Below are 19940 nucleotides of genomic sequence, written 5' to 3' on the forward strand. Positions count from 1 at the left end.
CATAGTAATGTTATTCCTGGTTGTAGGGTTATTGATGCCAATGTAGCAGGTGTATCCCTTTGTCTCTACACACAACATAACATAAGTAAATAGCAATAGACCAGGAGCCAGAAGACTGAGGATCCAGTCTGGAATTTATCCACACTGAGTATGTGGCCTTGATCAATTGACTGAAGTTTTGTATGACTCAGTTTTCTCACTTATATAATGGAAGTAATCTCCTCTACATACTTCACAGCATTGCTGTGTGTGCTAAATTGCTTCAGTCGTGTCCGACTCTTTGTGACCCTATGGACAGTAGCTCACCTTCTCCAGGGGATCTTCCCGACCCAGGGATCAAATCCAGATGTCTTACATTGTAAGTGGTCTCTTACATTGCAGACAGATTCTTTACTGACTGCACCACCGTAATGCTTTGAAAAAAGCCTTCTCCATACTTATCTATTGTAAAGGTTCTTCTAGGCCTGGCAGCAATATCAACGCTTTTCATGACTTCCTTGAGTCTCCTCAGGAGAATTTTCTCTCTTTTGTTTCACATAACAAAGTTGATCAAACCTCTATTGAAGTCTACCCCTTTACATTACGGATGAGTGTTCATACATGTATTCCATTTGTTGCATGATCTACTCTTTACAGGTTGTATTCCAGACACCAATCATGAAGATCTTGCTTGGCACATGAAGATGTCAGCATGATTTCATGAATGAATGCATGCTCTTCTCTTTTATTCTCATCTCTTCATATATTTATATACTTCTGTTTATCTCACCATAATTTGGTTTGCCCTACAATAGCTGCAGGCCTGGGAAAACTCCAGTTTTAACCCTGTCTCCCACATCTGAGTGAGGGGCTCTCTTTCTGGGGGTGTAAGTTGACAGGAGTCCCAATGAGCCCAGATCACAGTGAATCAAAGTAGTATGATTGATTTGAGACCCCTTTACCCTATTGCTTCTGTGTCATACTTTGGCCACCTGGTGCAAAGAGCTGACTCATTTGAAAAGACCCTGATGCTGGGAAAGGTTGAGGGCAGGAGGAGAAGGTGACGACAGAGGATGAGATGGTTGGATGGCATCACCAACTCAATGGACATGAGTTTGGATAAACTCTGGGAGATGGTGATGGACAGGGAGGCCTGGCATGCTGCAGTCCATGGGGTTGCAAAGAGTTGGACATGACTGAGCGACTGAACTGAACTGAACTGATGAAGAGGTGCCATAAACCATGTCCCAAAGTAGCTGAGTGTCATCCATATTCCTGAGGGTTGGAACCAGCTGACTCTTTCCTGGTACTTAGGATGGGAAAGTTTCTAGGGGCAGTTCAATTACCTAGAGATATTCAGAATCAGAACTCGTCCTATGGCTCTAAATTTAATATCAATTTCTGTAGCAGTGGTTGGAGAAGTGCTAAAACGGAGAGGGGAAGTGGAACCTAAAAGAGGAAGGGGAGAAAAATGGCTTTGGAAAAATGGCAGCAGATACGTGGCTTCTTTACTGTAAAAGTATTATTTTTCAGCAACTACCTTGCTTATAAAGTAGTTTCTGTGGCAAGATTCCATCCTTTGAACTACAGCTTAAGTGTGTGCATTCTGCTTTTAGGAACTTATGCTAATAGTTTCATTAAATAATTATCCATAATAATAAATTCACAAAATGCTTGATTAATTATTAAAGAAATGATATAACATCCAGTTGTAGAGTCCACTCATTGCTTTTATAAATACTATAAGTTGCAAACTTTCTTAAAGAAGTGGTCTTTTTATTTTTCTTTCATGTTTTTGCTTCACAATGACTTTCACGGTAACAATGATAGTATGAAGGAAATACTGACAGTGTGACCAGCAACTGGGCTTTACTTCCAAGAATCATAAGTGATCATCAGAGTAATGGCGCTTGAGAGAGGGAAAAACCAAAGACAGAAATCTCAATTCTTCAGCCAGATGTTCTGTTTGTTTGGCCAGGGCCTTTTCACCATCTCTCTCTCACATCTGTTGATCAGAGATTCATTGCAGACAGCTGTGTTACCTTTCAACATGTGAGCAAGGCAATATCCTTCAAACCTCAGGGTGATAAAGATCACTCCCAGTTACAAAGAGGTTTGTTCTTTGCTTTAAACTGAGAATCCAAACCTTGAGGTTTATGAAAAACTTTACTGAAAAAACAGCAAGTGGTAAAATACAGTTCAGTGTCACCATTTTTTAAAAGAAGAGTACGGGCATCTTTAAAGGAAGTAATGATAACCACATTTGACTTGGTAGTCCCTGGTGAGCTGTAAATAAAGTTCTGAAATCTCAAAGCCTGAGGTAATCGTGTAAGTCCAGACAAGGATGGCCTGAAGTCACATTCTGGTGACATTGCAAATTAGGCATGGACCTAAGGTTGTTATTTAGTATCTCCAAGCCTCAGTTTATCTGCAAAAAAAGGACAGTGATAGTATTATTTCTAAAGATTATTATAGAAATTAAAGTAGATATTTTATAAGAGCTCAATAGTTACTGGTAGAGACATTCCCACATGTATGACTATATATTCCAGTTCATCCAAACTGCATTCAACTCCCTAAGTTATGAAGTCCAAATAGTCACGTTTCACTCTGTTTGGGCTGCTATACCACAACACCATAGGGTAGCTTGTAAACAACAGCAATATATTTCTCACAGTCCTGTAGGCTGAGAAGTTCCAAAATCAAGGTGCCAAGGATTCAGTGTCTGGTGAACCCATCTTCCTGGTTCATCAATGGCTGTCTTTTCATTGCTTCCTCCATGGTGGGGAGTGGTGGTAAGGGGTCTCTCTGGGGCCTCTTTTGTGAGGGTACTGAATCCCATTTATGATGGCTCCACCCTCATGACCTAAGCACCTTTCAAAAGCCTGACCTCCAAGTACCATCATGCTGCTGCTGCTGCTGCTAAGTCGCTTCAGTCGTGTCCGACTCTGTGCGACTCTAGAGACGGCAGCCCACCAGGCTCCCCCGTCCCTGGGATTCTCCAGGCAAGAACACTGGAGTGGGTTGCCATTTCCTTCTCCAATGCATGAAAGGGAAAAGTGAAAGTGAAGTCGCTCAGTCGTGTCCGACTCCTAGCAACCCCATGGTCTGCAGCCCACCAGGCTCCTCCATCCATGGGATTTTCCAGGCAAGAGTACTGGAGTGGGGTGCCATACTGGGGCTTAAATTTCAATATAAGATTTGGCAGGGGCAGGGGAGGGATGTGTGGTATATTTAGTCTATTGCAAGAAGTATCTCCTATTTGTGTGACCAGCTCATCTCCTGTCTCTCAGAGGTCAGCCCACAGCAACCACATCATAATGTTCCCTGTGTCCGGGCCAGTGGCCCAGGAGGAGAATGATTTGATCCACTTGTTAGGTATCAGGCAGGTTTTGTGCTATTTCTGGCTTTTCCTCTATCTTTTCTGCTCATTTTCTTCTATCTTAGCCAACCCCCTTTGTTTTTTCTTCTTCCCCTTTCTACCTAATCTATTTATTTTCATCCTATTTCCTAAGCATGGCTTGTAAGAATAATACTAAAGATACCCTGTTTTTGAGGAAACTAAGTACTGCCATCATCTTTTAATTTTTAAAAGGGCCCAACTAATCCCTTCTGTATTATTGTAAAAGTCATCATATCTCTTTGTCCCTCCTCTGCAAGATAAAATAAAACATTTATAATCTAATTTGTAACACCTAATGGACCAGGGGAGCACCAATACATTACTACAGACACTGAACTTGCCCACTCGAGGAACTCACAGTCTTGCTGAAAAGATAGACAGTGGCAATTCAGAATGACAAATTCTCTAGTAAAAGTTATCGCTGTAAGGGGTAAGTAGTAAGGGGATAGTGGATGCCAGGTGCAGTGCTTATTACTTTTATATTTGAAGAAAAGTATTTTTCAATGTCTCCTTTGAGATAGGTTAAGGTTAAAATGGTGAAATATGAGCTGGATTAGAGAAACGTTAGACAGTCTGCAGCTGGCTGGCTAACTAGACCCAAAGGATATTAATGAATAGTCAGTTAACCTGTATAGATTTCTAGTGGTAGACCACAAGGCTCTGCGCCCTTGTCTTATTCAACTTTTGTATTAGTGGTTTAGTAAAGTCATAGAAGGCGTACTCACAAATGTATGCAGCAGATACACACCTGTCAAAAACAACTAATTTAAATGATAATGGAATTTATAGTGATCTCAGTATGCTGGAATATGGCATCAAAATAAATCAGATCCAACTTAAAGGGGAAGAAGCCTTCATTTATGATTGTACTGTTGTATCCTCATAAATACTCTTATTTTGTGCTGATTATGTCCATTTCTCTTCTTGCACCTAAGGGATCCCCAACTGAGACAGCTGATAACATCAAGTTCTCAGGGGACCTAACCTGAAGGAACTGTGGAGCTTCTAGGGGAGTGGATGAGGGGAGTAGATTGGACTCAATGCCCTCTTACACAGGTAAGGAAAGTGTGTTAATCGATTTTGTTTGAAGTTGAAAGTAGCATAAATAAAACTAAAAAACAAACAAAACGCATTGGATGTGCTATTTTCAAATTCCAGAGATAAACCTACTTGCAGCGTAGGTGGAGCCAAGTGCTCCCGGTAGGGAGAAGTCCGCCTCTCTCAGTCTCCTGACTTTTGTTTCCTGTGTGCTGTGTTATTCTTAGACTGGTTCTCAGTGTATGGTGACAAGCATGACCCTCAGCGTCTACGACTTATATTCTTCTAAATTAGCAGGATGAAAATGCTTTTCCCATTGGTTCCAGCAGCGCCCGAAAATGGACTCTCATTGACCTGGCATAGGTCACATCCCTACAGCAATCACTGTGGACAGGGTGGGGTGGCCATATGTGGGTCACGTGCCAGTTCTTGGTTTCGAAGGGTTGGTAGCAGCAGATAGGATTATTTTTATCTAAACCACATGAGGTAGGTTCCCATATAAAGAGGAATCCTATAAGTAAAAGCAGCAGGAAGTGGATACCAGAAAGCCAAACACAACAGATGTTCACACTGGAGGTAATGGTCCCACTGTACTATTCACGATGATACTGAATAAGACTGGATGGGAAATGAAGACGAGCTGAGATGAAAAGACCAAGAGGAGGCATGAGAGCTGTTTTAAAGCTTGTGAAGAGTGAAGAATCTTCCTGGAGAAGAGGGCACTGACTTGATTTCTTATATTCAGAGGATAGAAATCACGTAATAATGTTACTGGATAGAAGATGCTGGGTAACTAGTTTTAGTTCAATACATGAAAATTTTATAATGACTTACATTGTCCAATCCGGATCAGTCACTGAGCAAGCTCTTCCCAAAAGAAGGGACTGATCAGGAATCCTTGCTAATGAAGAGCCTTCCATTAGTTGGACGTTGAAAACCACCAAGGTATCTATTTTAAGTTCCTACAACTCTTTGATTTTAAGTGATACATCAGGCATCCAGTGCATTACCCAGATAGCTTTGTTGGAATTCAGCTATTTCAGATTGCCAAAGCCCATTGCAATTTGAACCCTCTGGCCAAGCTGATTAGAAGTACCTGTATACATGGGTATGTGTCAGCATTTGTATAAGTGTAATCCTTATGAAAGTACTTCTTGTTGGAAAGTTCCATATAACTTCTGGGGAGTTATTTTGCATTTCTTGGCTTAAGTTTAAGCACTGAGAAGTCTCAGAAATGGACACAGTAGCCTGACTTGAGATTCTATTTATAAATACTTTGATTATATTACGATTAAAGGAAGTTGATGAAAAGGAAGGAAGAATAGTTTTTAAGTTCTGTAGTGAGTGAGTCTGGTGAGTTTGGAAAATTCCGCAATGTTTCTCTCATTCACTTGTAGTCTCTGAATGATGATAATGATAATGATTATGGTTTTCATTTATTGAGTGATCACTTTTTAATAGCTAACATGTATTGCTCTTACTAAAAGCTAGCTGCTATCATTTACTGGGAGTAATTCCATATACTTTACTTGTATCATCTCATTTAATACTCATAAGACCCCTGTAAAGCAAACACGAGGGTTGTTGTCACGTAATGAATGAGCAGATGGAGGTGCAGAGCTTACTAATTTGTCAAGCTCATATAGTGTAGGAAGCGGCACTGCGGTATACCAAAAATGGTTTCATATGCATTATCTTCTTTAAATCACAGAACAGTCCTATGAAAAAGAATAAATAGTTCCATTTTTAGAATGATGACAATAAATATCAAGAAGTCAATCTTGACTCACAGACTTAGAGAATGAATTTAGGGTTGCCAGGGGGAGGAATGGAGGGAAGGGATAATTAAGGAGCTTGGAATTGACAAGTATGCACTGCTATATTTAAAATGGGTAACCAATAAAGTACTACTTTATACAGCACAGCACTGCTATACAGCACAGGGAGCTCTGCTCAGTGTTATGTGGCAGCCTGGATGGGTGGGGACTTTAGGGGGGAATGTATGAATGTTTATGTATGGCTGAGTCCCTTTGCTGTCCATCTGAAAGTATCACAACATTGTTAATCGGCTATACTCCAGTATAAAATTTATTAAGTTAAAAAAAAGTCACTTGTTTAAGGTCATGACACCTAGCTATCTAGTAGCGATTGGAACTGGAGTCAAGCTGCCTCTAAAACTTGTGCTGTGCTTTCTCTCATGTTCTGGAATATACAATGGCCAATGCAGCCCTGCCCGGTTGGTCTTGGACTCCGCTGTAAATTACTGTCTCTTCTTTGGGGCAGCTTCTACCACACTGCCCCCTGCTGACCTCAGAGTGTAGCTCGTGTCATCAAGTGCCCTCAGCTCCTCTGGGATTCCAGAGAGGGGCAAGAAAATCCTCAAGAGTTCCTCACCCGCCTTGTCTTCAAATTGTTAGTTCTTTAGGTAATACCACAGTTCCTTTGATTCTTGGCCTGTGGGTTTTCAGGGATTTCCCCCAGGAGCAGAGTTTCTTCACTTATTGCCACCAGGGACTATTAGGGAAAGGAACTGGGGAATCATTTTCCTGGAGCATAAGTTTATGAAGTAGTTGGCAAGGATTAGGAGAATGGAGTGCAAGGTTAGTGAACATGACTTATCATCTTAGGATGTCAAATCCATTGAAATTTTAATCCTGTTCAGAAGAAAAGCATCTGGCTACCCAGGGGCCTCTGTATCTTTATAATTAATCTTTTGATGGATCTGAGATGTGAAGTTGTATCATGAAGATCAAGAATTCAAGAAAAAGAGACTTTTCTGTTGGGTCCAGTGGTTAAGAATTCTGCCTTCCAATGCAGAGGACATGGGTTTGATCCCTGGTCGGGGAACTAAGATCCCACATGCCTCAGAGGAACTAATCAACTAAGACCCAGCACAGCCAAGAAACAAAATAATCTCCCTAATAACCTCAGAATGTATACACATGTGTAGAATCTTTACTCAAGTATGTATGCAGAATCTCTATTTGTCTGTCTAATCTCTGTATATCTTACTACATCTTTTAATCTACACTTCACACATTTAGTTATGCTAAGTACAATGACGTTTCCCAGTGAACATTCTGGAAACAGCTCTACAGTGGTAGTAGTGACAGGGTCATTCCTGAAATGGTGCCAGGGGAAGAGGGTCCTGAGTGAATCAGCGAAGGAAATAGCACAGTCCATGTGGAGAACTGGGCCAAGGTCGTGGCTGGAAAGGCAGCAAGCCTGGGGAGCAAGAACAGAACAGAAATAATTAGAGAATCAACTGTGATGTTAGCTCCCATAATGTTAAGGCCCCTAATAGATCTGTCAAAAAAGCATGACTTCATCTGCATTTTGTGTTTGCATTTGTTTTGTACTATAATTTTCATCAAGATAGAAAATAAAAACAAAGAAAATGTATGAGCTCTTTGTTACGGTTTTTCCTTTACGCCATCTCTGGTCCAGATGGTATCCCTTCTGCCCAGGCTCGCTTCTTCTCATGGCAATTTTCTCAAAATGAGACTCAGTTCAGAACTTCCAAGGGAAGGGATAAACAAATGCACAGTAATTTAGAGACTCTATGCAAATACAATCTCAGCCACACAGAATTTAGCTTCATCTGTTGCTGTTATCAGATGAATCTTGGCTGCTGCTCTCACAGCGAGGCTGTCCAGGTCTCAGAGGCAATCCCCATTATAGGACCCTGGAGGCCCAGCCAATGACCTCAGAGAGCACAAATGTTGTTTGGTCCATGATGTCTTTCAACAGTGTTTCCTGGAATCATGAAGGAAGAGAGCTCAAGACCGGACTGGAGGTTATTTATCTAGAATTGATAACCAGGCTGGAAGAGCCGCACCCACCAGGCAATGGTACAGAGAAGTTCCCGGAATCAGTTGACAAATGAATGATACTTTACTAACTTAATCTCACCTTAAATCACTGGGCTGTTTGGTCAGAATACTTTCATACTTTCTCTTTTCAATATTTGTCTCATACATGTGTGTGTGTAGCTGAGCCCCTTTGCTGTTCACCTGAAACTACCACAGCATTGTTAACTGGCTATACCCCAAAAGGAAATAACAAGTTTAAAGTTAAAAGAAAAAGAATTTCATCTTTGTCAGTCTAATAGGTGTCATAATATCTCTTTGTCATTTTAAATTTTTAAAAATTTATTTATTTATTTTTAATTTTATTTTTTAACTTTACAGTATTGTATTGGTTTTGCCATATATCAACATGAATCCACCACAGGTATACACGTGCTCCCCATCCTGAACCCGCCTCCCTCCTCCCTCCCCATACCATCCCTCTGGGTCGTCCCAGTGCACCAATCTCAAGCATCCAGTATCGTGCATCGAACCTGGACTGGCGACTCGTTTCATATATGATATTATACATGTTCCAATGCCATTCTCCCAAATCATCCCAGAGTCCAAAAGACTGTTCTATACATCAGTGTCTCTTTTGCTGTCTTGTATACAGGGTTATTGTTGCCATCTTTCTAAATTCCATATATATGCATTAGTATACTGTATTCATGTTTTTCTTTCTGGCTTACTTCATTCTGTATAATAGGCTCCAGTTTCATCCACCTCATTAGAACTGATTCAAATGTATTGGTGCATATGAACTAAGTTGTACATTATTTATTTCTGCAATGTTTTCATTTTCTATAATGAAAATTACTTATTACTTCTATAATTCTGTAATTACAAAATATGTGTGTTAAAAAATTTTTCAGAGGTCCTAAAGCATCGTTTTGGGGGGCTGCGCTGGGTGGGTCTTTGCTGCTGTGAGGGCTTTTCTCTAGTTGTGGCGAGTGGGAGCTGCTCTCCAGCTGTGGTGCTCAGACTTGTCATTTCAGTGGCTTCTCTTGTTGTGGAGCAGGGGCTCTATGGCACACGGGCTCCAGTAGTTACAGCAAGTGGGCTCAATAGTTGCCACTCCTGGGCTCTAAAGCACAGGCTCAATAGTTGTAGTATAAGGCTTACTTGCTCTGCAGCACGTGGGATCTTCCTGGAGCAGGGATCCAACTTGTGTCTCCTACATTGACAGGTGAATTCTTTACCACTGAAGCTCCAGGGAAGCCTAAGGCATTCTTTTGTTTTGTTTTGTTTATAGGAGATGTGGTTTACAGGTATCGTTGGCAAAATAAAATAATATAGTGGAAATAAAACTGCTAATTTATGTTATTCGAAACAAGCTGTTAACCTATGCGTAACTTCTGGGTAACATTAACCTGAAATTTCTCATAAAGCTCCTTGCTCAGCCTTGTTCACTTATGTAGAGGTCTAGCGCTACCGCCATGAGTAATTGCCACTTCCTGCACGTCATCCGCCTCCAATATTAATTTACTTCCCTCATCTACAATGAAGTTCCGATGCAGAATGGAAAGAGGGTTGAGGAGCAGATAGAAACAAGTAGCTCAAGACTGGTTTTACAAGGGGACTCTGCCCTCCGCTATGTGGTGCTCTCATGCCTGGGACTGGATGAACTGGTTCAAAGGACAGTGGTGGATTAGAAGTTACAGTGGATGTACTGTGGATGAAAAGGGGAAACAAAATGGAGAAGTGTCAAAATGTAGTTATGTATACTGATTCTTCAGTAAATTCAATGTATTCACGTGCTGACTGTATGCTTCTCATCACGTTCAAACGTCAGCGTGGTAACATTTCCCTAGGGAGTTTCAGTGGCTTGCAGGCAACTGAGTCCTCTAGATAAGTCTGCATTTTATTTAATATCCTATGTGACTATGATGTAGATGGTCAATGAGATATCCTTCAAAATGCTGTTTTGGGCATCATTTGGAGCTTGTGGTGCAGTGATAAAAATCTGCCTGCCAATATAGGAGACACAAGAGATACAGGTTCTATTCCTGGGTCATGAAGATCCTCAGGAGTAGGAAATGGAAACCACCTCCAGTATTCTTGCCTGGAAAATTTCACGGACAGATGACCCTAGTGGGCTACTATCCATGGGGTCATAAAGAGTTGGACATGACAGAGCCCACCAGCTATAGAAAAAAATAATTTTATCATCCTTTATTTCGGTGTATGTGACTTAGTAATGAAATTTACTATTTAATAAGTGATTAGCTTCCCTTGTGGCTCAGCTGGTAATCTGCCTGCAATGTGGGAGACCTGGGTTTGATCCCTGGGTTGGGAAGATTCCCTGGAGAAGGGAAAGGCTACCCATTCCAGTATTCTGGCCTGGAAAATTCCATGGGGTCACAAATTGTTGGACACAACTGAGCGTTTTCATTTTCACTTTATCCAATAGTATCGTTTTTTTTGTTAATCATAACAAAAGATATTACAAGGGGAATCAGTTGTAAAAGCCATTGAAAATAGTGGAGGTGGTGGTGGTTTTGTCGTTATGTCATATCCAACCCTTGTGACCCCATGGACTGTAGCCTGCCAGGATACTGTGTCCATGGGATTTCCTAGGCAAGAATACTAGAGTGGGTTGCCATTTCCTTCTCCAGGGTGTCTTCCTGACCCAGGGATCGAACCTGCATCTCTTGCATTGCAGGCAGATTCTTTACCACTGAACCACCAGGGAAGCCTGTAGAAAATAGGACTTGTACATAAATAATTTGAAAATGCACGTGAGAAAGATTGTGTTATCTTGGAGAAGCCAGAATGAGGCAAGACGGAGGATAGTTAGTAATAGGCAAGTTCACCGAGTGGCTGTATCAGGGGCCCCAAATGCAGGCAGGGGTTCAGTGTCTATTTAGGCATGAATAGGCTCTGACTTATTAGGCTCTGAGGCAAAACAGAAGTCAAAAAATAGCCTGTTGCTACAGTTGACTTCTGTTGGCTTGGTCACAGTTATGGGTGTTGTCATCCCAGAAAAAGGAAATAACTTTTGCTTGTCTATTTATGAAGAGTTTTCACATAGATTATGAAACTGAAACCTCAAAGAGTTCTGTAAAATGGTTATCATTTCCCAGTTAGGTTAAGGAATATCAATTGTAACAAAAAGTTTCCATTCAAATCAAGTGTCCTGACTTCAAATTTAGTGCCTGGAATTTAGTTATGCTATGCCCTTGGGAGATAGCTGTATATTAATTGTTTAGGTCAGTGTTAAATTTCTCCAGAGCTGAATGAAATTGGGAAGAGCTATTGTTGTTGTTGTTATTTTTCAGTCCCTAAGTTGTGTTTGACTCTTCGTGACGCCATGGACTGCAGCATGCCAAGCTCCTCTATTCTCCACTATGATGACCTATATTGAGTTATTCTTAAGGTTGGTGCCTTCTGTTGAAATGAAGGTTTACTTTGCAATAGAAATTGCTAATAATTTTGTAAATCTAGTTAACAGGACCATTTGGATAATGTTTTTACCTAAAACATTATTTACCTAAACGTGTTTTGCAACTTCATTTCCTGGAATCCAGTTGTTTAAATAACCGTACCATAGTAAACACATGAGTGTAATTTTGCTAAAGAGTTTATTTTAACCAGAAGCAATCAGATTGGTTAATTACTAAAGGATGATGTAGTCCTTAGGGGGAAAGTACTTAAATATGACATTTGAAAAGCTTTTCTAAACATCAGTGTTAAACCTTTAAACTATTTAGAGAGGAAAAACTAGAGGTTTGTAACGCTGGGGAAAATAATAATCATGTAATTCTTATAGATCATACAGCTCTGAAATAAAATAAATAGTGTGAAATAAAGGCAGGGAATTTGATAAATTATGACCCCCTTTAGGGACAAAAAGATTTATTCTGACAGCATTTTTATTTGTATCAATTATTCTAATAAAGATAATATTCATATTTAAAAGTTACGAGGTTCTGATTTTTCTTTTTGGAACATACCTGTTGAATAAGACAATTTAAAAAACCTTACGGAGCCCTCCCAAATGTAGGCTTTTTGTAAAATTTTATTTATTTTTTAATTGAAGGATAATTGCTTTACACAATTTTTTTGTTTTCTGTCAAACATCAGCATGAATCAGCTATAGGTATACATATGTCCCCTCCCTCCTGAATGTCCCTCCCATCTCCCTCCCCATCCCACCCCTCTAGGTTGATACAGAGCCCATGCTTGGGTTCCCTGAGACATATAGCGAATTCCCATTGGCTATCTGTTTTACATATGCCCAATAACACAAGAGAAGACTCTACACATGGACATCACCAAATGGTCAACACCAAAATCAGATTGATTATATTCTTTACAGCCAAAGATGGAGAAGCTCTATACAGTCAGCAAAAACAAGACCAGGAGATGACTATAGCTCAGATCATGAACTCCTTATTGACAAATTCAGACTTAAATTGAAGAAAGTAGGGAAAACCACTAGACCATTCAGGTGTAACCCAAATCAAATCCCTTATGATTATACAGTGGAAGTGAGAAATAGATTTAAGAGCCTAGATCTGATAGATAGAGTGCCTGATGAACTATGGAATGAGGTTCGTGATATTGTACAGGAGACAGGGATCAAGACCATCCCCAAGGAAAAGAAATGCAAAAAAAAGCAAAATGGCTGTCTGGGGAGGCCTTACAAATAGCTGTGAAAAGAAGAGAAGTGAAAAGCAAAGGAGAAAAAGAAAGATATAAGCATCTGAATGCAGAGTTCCAAAGAATAGCAAGGAGAGATAAGAAAGTCTTCCTCAACGATCAATGCAAAGAAATAGAGGAAAACAACAGAATGGGAAAGACTAGAGATCTCTTCAAGAAAATTAGAGATACCAAGGGAACATTTCATGCAAAGATGGGCTTGGTAAAGGACAGAAAGGATATGGACCTAACAGAAGTAGAAGATATTAAGAACAGGTGGCAAGAATACACAGAAGAACTGTACAAAAAAGATCTTCAAGACCAAGATAATCATGATGGTGTGATCACTGACCTAGAGCCAGACATCCTGGAATGTGAAGTCAAGTGGGCCTTAGAAAGCATCACTACAAAAAAAAAAAAAAGAAAGAAAGAAAGCATCACTACGAACAAAGCTAGTGGAGGTGATGGCATTCCAGTTGAGCTATTTCAAATCCTGAAAAATGATGCTGTGAAAGTGCTGCACTCAATATGCCAGCAAATTTGGAAAACTCAGCAGTGGCCACAGGACTGGAAAAGGTCAGTTTTCATTCCAATCCCAAAGAAAGGCAATGCCAAAGAATGCTCCAACTACCGCACAATTGCACTCATCTCACATGCTAGTAAAGTAATGCTCAAAATTCTCCAAGCAAAATTCTCCAAAATTCTCTTCAGCAATATGTGAACTGTGAACTTACAGATGTTCAAGCTGGTTTTAGAACAGGCAGAGGAACCAGAGACCAAATTGCCAACATCTGCTGGATCATGGAAAAAGCAAGAGAGTTCCAGAAAAACATTTCTTTTTTCTTTATTGACTATGCCAATAAAGTGTGTGGATCACAATAAACTGTGGAGAATTCTGAAAGGGATGGGAATACCAGACCACCTGACCTGCCTCTTGAGAAACCTATATGCAGGTCAGGAAGCAACAGTTAGAACTGGACATGGAACAACAGACTGGTTCCAAATAGGAAAAGGAGTTCGTCAAGGCTGTATATTGTCACCCTGCTTATTTAACTTATATGCAGAGTACATCATGAGAAACGCTGGCCCGGAAGAAGCACAAGCTGGAATCAAGATTGCAGGGAGAAATATCAGTCACCTCATATATGCAGATGACACCACCCTTATGGCAGAAAGTGAAGAGGAACTCAAAAGCCTCTTGATGAAAGTGAAAGTGGAGAGTGAAAAAGTTGGCTTAAAGCTCAACATTCAGAAAACGAAGATCATGGCATTTGGTCCCATCACTTCATGGGAAATAGATGGGGAAACAGTGGAAACAGTGTCAGACTTTATTTTTTTGGGCTCCAAAATCACTGCAGATGATGACTGCAGCCATGAAATTAAAAGACGCTTCCTCCTTGGAAGGAAAATTATGACCAACCTAGATAACATATTAAAAAGCAGAGACATTACTTTGCCAACAAAGGTCCATCTATTCAAGGCTATGGTTTTTCCAGTGGTCATGTATGGATATGAGAGTTGGACTGTGAAGAAAGCTGAGTGCCGAAGAATTGATGCTTTTGAACTGTGGTGTTGGAAAAGACTCTTGAGAGTGCCTTGGACTGCAAGGAGATCCAACCAGTCCATTCTAAAGGAGATCAGCCCTGGGTGTTCTTTGGAAGGAATGATGCTAAAGCTGAAACTCCAGTACTTTGGCCACCTCATGTGAAGAGTTGACTCACTGGAAAAGACTCTGATGCTGGGAGGGATTTGGGGCAGGAGGAGAAGGGGACGACAGAGGATGAGATGGCTGGATGTCATCACCGACTCGATGGACGTGAGTTTGGGTGAACTCCGGGAGTTGGTGATGGACAGGGAGGCCTGGCGTGCTGCAATTCATGGGGTCTCAAAGAGTCGGACACGACTGAGTGACTGAACTGAACTGAATTAAATGTAAGTTTTCACGTTACTCTCTATACATCTCACCCTCTCCTCTCCTGTCCCCATGTCTAAATGGAGCCATTTAAAAAAATATGCCTGCATTTTTTTTCTGCCAACCATTGGTGGCTGAAAATGTAAGAGACTGAGGTTATCATAATATTAATTGAACAAAAATATAATAATGCACTTGAAAACTCCTGGCACATAGTAGACCCTCCATAATCAAGCATTAAATTCTTCATGGAGCTGGAAATTTATGGGAAAAAAGGAATTTGTTTGGAATCGTATTTCAGAAATCTTTTTTTTTGGCATTTGTGTTTTTATTTTTAAATTAATTTATTTATTTTAATTGGAGGCTAATTACTTTACAATATTGTAGTGGTTTTTGCCATACATTGACATGAATCAGCCATGGGTGTACATGTGTTCCCCATCCAGAACCCCCCTCCCACTTCCCTGCTCATCCTAACCCCCAGGTGCTCATGCCCTGAGCACCCTGTCTCATGCATCAAACCTGGACCAGTGATCTGCTTCACATATGATAATATACACGTTTCAACGCTACCCTCTCAAATCATCCCACCTTCTCCCACAGAGTCCAAAAGACTGTTCTTTACATCTGTGTCTTTTGCTGTCTTGTATATAGGGTCATTGTTACCATCTTTATAAATTCCATATATATATGCATTAGTATACTGTATTGGTGTTTTTCTTTCTTAATTACTTCACTCTGTATAATAGGTTCCAGTTTCAACCACCGCATTAGAACTGATTCAAATGTATTCTTTTTAATGGCTGGGTAATATTCCATTGTGTATATGTACCACAGCTTTCTTATCAATTAGTCTGCTGATGGACATCTAGGTTGCTTCCATGTCCTGGCTATTGTAAACAGTGCTCTGATGAACACTGAGATACACATATTCTCTTTTGATTCTGGTTTCCTTGGTGTGTATGCCCAGCAGTGGGATTGCTGGGTCGTATGGCAATTCCATTTCCAGTTTTCTAAGGAATCTCCACACTGTTCTCCATAATGGCTGTACTAGTTTGCATTCCCACCGACAGTGTAAGACGGTTCCTTTTTCTCTGCACCCTCTCCAGCATTTATTGTTTGTAGACTTTTTGATAGCAGCCATTGTGACCGGTGTGAGGTAGTACCTCATTGTGGTTTTGATTTGCATTTCTCTGGTAATAAGTGATGTTGAGCATCTTTTCAAAATCTTAAAAATTTGCTTGACTCCAGAAGTTCAGCAAACATACACTGTGTCCTTATGCATTTGAGACATCGGAGCCTCCTGCTGATTTCCTGCCCTAGTGTAGTTTGTGTGCCCAGGACTAGCTGCAAGCTTGTGTGTTTTGTCTTCATTAGCAGGAGCTGACAAGAGACCCAGTTTTCTTAGCCTCAGCTAAGAAAGAAGGAGTCAGCTTTGATTAACTTGCAGTACTTCAGTTTCAGTGAAATGGTGATCTGGAGGCAAAGCCACTACCATATGAATCAACTGTTTCTTAAATTGTAGGAAGGTCACAGCTAGACTGGGCTTCCCAGGTGGCTGAGTGGTAAAGAATCCGCCTGCTAATGCTGGAGACTTGGGTTCGATCCCTGGGTCAGGAAGATCCACTGGAGAAGGAAGTGGCAACCCACTCCAGTATTCTTATCTGGGAAATCCCATGGATAGAGGAGCCTGGTGGACTATAGTCCGTGGGTGTCACAGAGTCAGACAGCACTTAGCAACTGAACCACAAACAACGCGATTGCACAGGTACTCCACTGACACATAGAGAAGTCTATGGATTCTTATATAAGTCTATGGATTCTTAGCCCAACTACTTTGTCTCATCTTTTCCCTTTATATAGAGAAAGGAAATTTATATGTAAATGAAAAAACAATAACTGACAACTAGTTTACTGTTTTAATGTCTTTATCAAAGACCACATTAGTTTTCATGTAAGTCTTTTTGAAGTGCAAGTAAGCATACTCAAATGTGTATTAAGAAGAGAAATAAATCTCTAACAAACAATAAATGTTCATTGAACAATAATGAACAGTAATATCTAATAACACTACCTGAACAATTGAGTAATAATGTCCAGTCACTGACCATGATCAATGAATGTTTCCAGCTCCTGAATGTTTCCAGCTATATCAAATGAGGGTTTCCATGATAGCTCAGTTGGTGAAGAATCCACCTGCAATGCAGGAGACCCTGGTTCGATTCCTGGCTCGGGAAGGTCCGATGGAGAAAGGATAGGCTACCCACTCCAGTATTCTTGGGCTCCCCTTGTGGCTCAGCTGGTAAAGAATCTGTCTGCAATTCAGGAGGCCTGGGTTCCCTGGGTTGGGAAGATCCCCTGGAGAAGGGAAAGGCTACCCACTCCAGTATTCTGGCCTGGAGAATTCCATGGACTGTATATAGTCCATGGGTTCGAAAAGAGTCCAACATGACTGAGCGACTTTCACTTTAACTTTCATATCAAATGAATGATCATGATTAACCTCTAAATATTTAGGGTTTTGACAGATTTCTTATTTACTTTATTATTTAAATTAATTTTTAAAATAAAAAAATTAATTTAAATTTTGTTAATCTGTAGGGTTTCTACAGATTTCTTCTTATTTTTTAAATTAATTTAGAGTATAATTGCTTTATAATGTTGTGTTAGTTTCTGTTGTACAGCAAAGTGGATCAGCTGTCCCCTCTTTTATGGATTTCCTTCTCATTTAAGTCACCATTGGACATTGAGTAGAGTTCCCTGTGCTATGCAGTAGATTCTTATTGGTTATCTATTTTTTATACAGATTTCTTAATTTAGAAAATATTAACAAGGTGTTGGGGAAGGCAAAATGCTTATCCCTTGAATTTTAATCCTGAAAAAGCTGTATGTTAAACTTAAATATTTCTTATAGGAAATCCAGCCAGACAGCCACTCTCCCATGATCATATTAGACACAGTGAGAAAGTTGAGGGGGAAAAACTCTCAAGAAATTTGGAGATAGTAGACATGAAAAATGTGAGATCATAGTGTAAGGGAGGAAAGACTTTTCCTTTACCTTCTTACTTTACTCTCTTAGGTTGGGTACTGTGAATTAAACTGACAAAAGAGTAACAGGAGAACAGATTTATTTCATAGGCACATGGAGAGCCTCATAGAAAAAAAGTTAAAAAAAAAATCAAAACGTTAGGTCTGGGAGCTTATATACAATTTTAACAAAGGATGATTAAGTGTGGAGAAGTGATAAGACAAAGGAAAAGGGCTTTGGGCTTCTAGGGCAGTAAATTGTGGGAAATATACAGGAGAAACTAGTGAAAGGTAAGAGTAATTTGCCAAGATTTGTTATGCAGACTGAAACCAGTGCTTTGTCCAGTGATGACACTCATCTCCTCCTCCGGGTCCTTGGGGGAAGGAAGAAGGTAAGGACACCTTCAACAGGGGAAAGTTATGCTCTGCGTGTGTAGGTAGAAAGGGAGAGGGCAGAGAAGCTTCTCCACAGGGAGAAGCTCTCCCTGTGCACCGTTGCTTAGTGCCTTCCCTGGCGGTCCAGTGACTAAGACTCTGACCTTCTACTGCACGGCTTTGATCCCTGCAGTGAACTAAGATCCCACATGCTGCATGCACTGCAGCCAAAAGAGCATAAACTTCTTTTTTTTTTTTTTTAATCAATTGGCTTCAACTCAAAGTAATCTTTACAACAAAATGGCATATTATTGTGGTGGCATATTCTGACACCCTTCAATAGCATGGTACACAGACTTCCCTGATGGTAAATTTCTGCCTGCCAATACAGGAGACATGGGTTCAATCCCTGATGTGGGAGGATCCCACATGCTGCAGAACAATTAAGCTCTGCACCATAACTAGTAAGCCTGTGCTCTAGAGCCTGGGAGCCACAACTACTGAGCCCATGTGTTGCAACTACTGAAGCCTGCATGCCCTAGAGCCCCTGCTTCGCAACAAGAGGCCACTGCAATGGGAAGGCCAAGCACTGCAATGAGGAGTAGTCTCCACCCACTGCAACTGGAGAAAGCCTGTGTGCAGCAACAAATACCCAGCACAGCCAAAAATAAGTAAATGATAAAAATAGCATAGTGCAAAAGAAAGCAAACCGCATATGCATTCCAACCTGGGTCTCTCTCTTCCTATTCGTGTGTCATTACAGGTGTGGTTTAACTTCTCTGATACTCAGCTAGCTCATCTAAGATGGGGATGAGAATATTGATCCCACCTGTAAGGTTGAAATAAGGACCAACTGAGAACTGTGTGTGAGCCCTTTGTAAACTGTTAAGAACTTAATGCATGTTGAGTATTATATGTTAAGTGCACAATGTGGGGTGGACTCCACATTAGTTTTTCCCAACTGAAATGCACCTAGAGATTCTGAGATAAAGAGGGGTGGTATAAGAGAGGTTACTGTCTACTCTCCAAGAAATTTATTCCTTTTTCACATCTGTGAAAGTGAAAGTGTTAGTGAAAGTGTGTCTGACATTGCGACCCCATAGACTGTAAACTGCCAGGCTCCTCTGTCCATGGGATTCTCCAGGCAAGAATACTGGAGCAGGTCACCATTTCCTTCTCCAGGGGAATAGTCCCAACTCAGGGATCGAACTCTTGTCTCCTATGTCTCCTGCATTGGCAGGTGGATTCTTTACCATCTGAACCACCAGGGAAGGTGAATCAATTCAAACAGTGTTATCTTTTATTTTAAAATGTATTATGATATCCTTTCAGAATTATGCCTCAGATGCTAACGTGCTTCTTTTCCCCTCACCCTTACCCTCAGTTGACCAACTTTGCTCAAAATAGAATAAAGAGTTGTGCAGAAAAGTGTTAATGATGCCTCAAGTTTTAATGACACCCCTCCTTAGAGACAATGGCACTTAAATTGGCACTGAAGGAAGAAGCTTGGCCAGGAAGAGGACAGAGAGAGAATGGTCCCCCAGAATAGAGTGAAAGCACAAGCAAAAGCAAAGAGGTGGTGAAAACAGAGTATGCTGCTGCTGCTAAGTCGCTTCAGTCATGTCCGACTCTGTGCAACCCCATAGATGGCAGCCCACTAGGCTCCCCCATCCCTGGGATTCTCCAGGCAAGCACACTGGAGTGGGTTGCCACT

Source organism: Bos indicus x Bos taurus, chromosome 9 (assembly GCF_003369695.1).
Source record: "Bos indicus x Bos taurus breed Angus x Brahman F1 hybrid chromosome 9, Bos_hybrid_MaternalHap_v2.0, whole genome shotgun sequence".
NCBI lineage: Eukaryota > Metazoa > Chordata > Mammalia > Artiodactyla > Bovidae > Bos > Bos indicus x Bos taurus.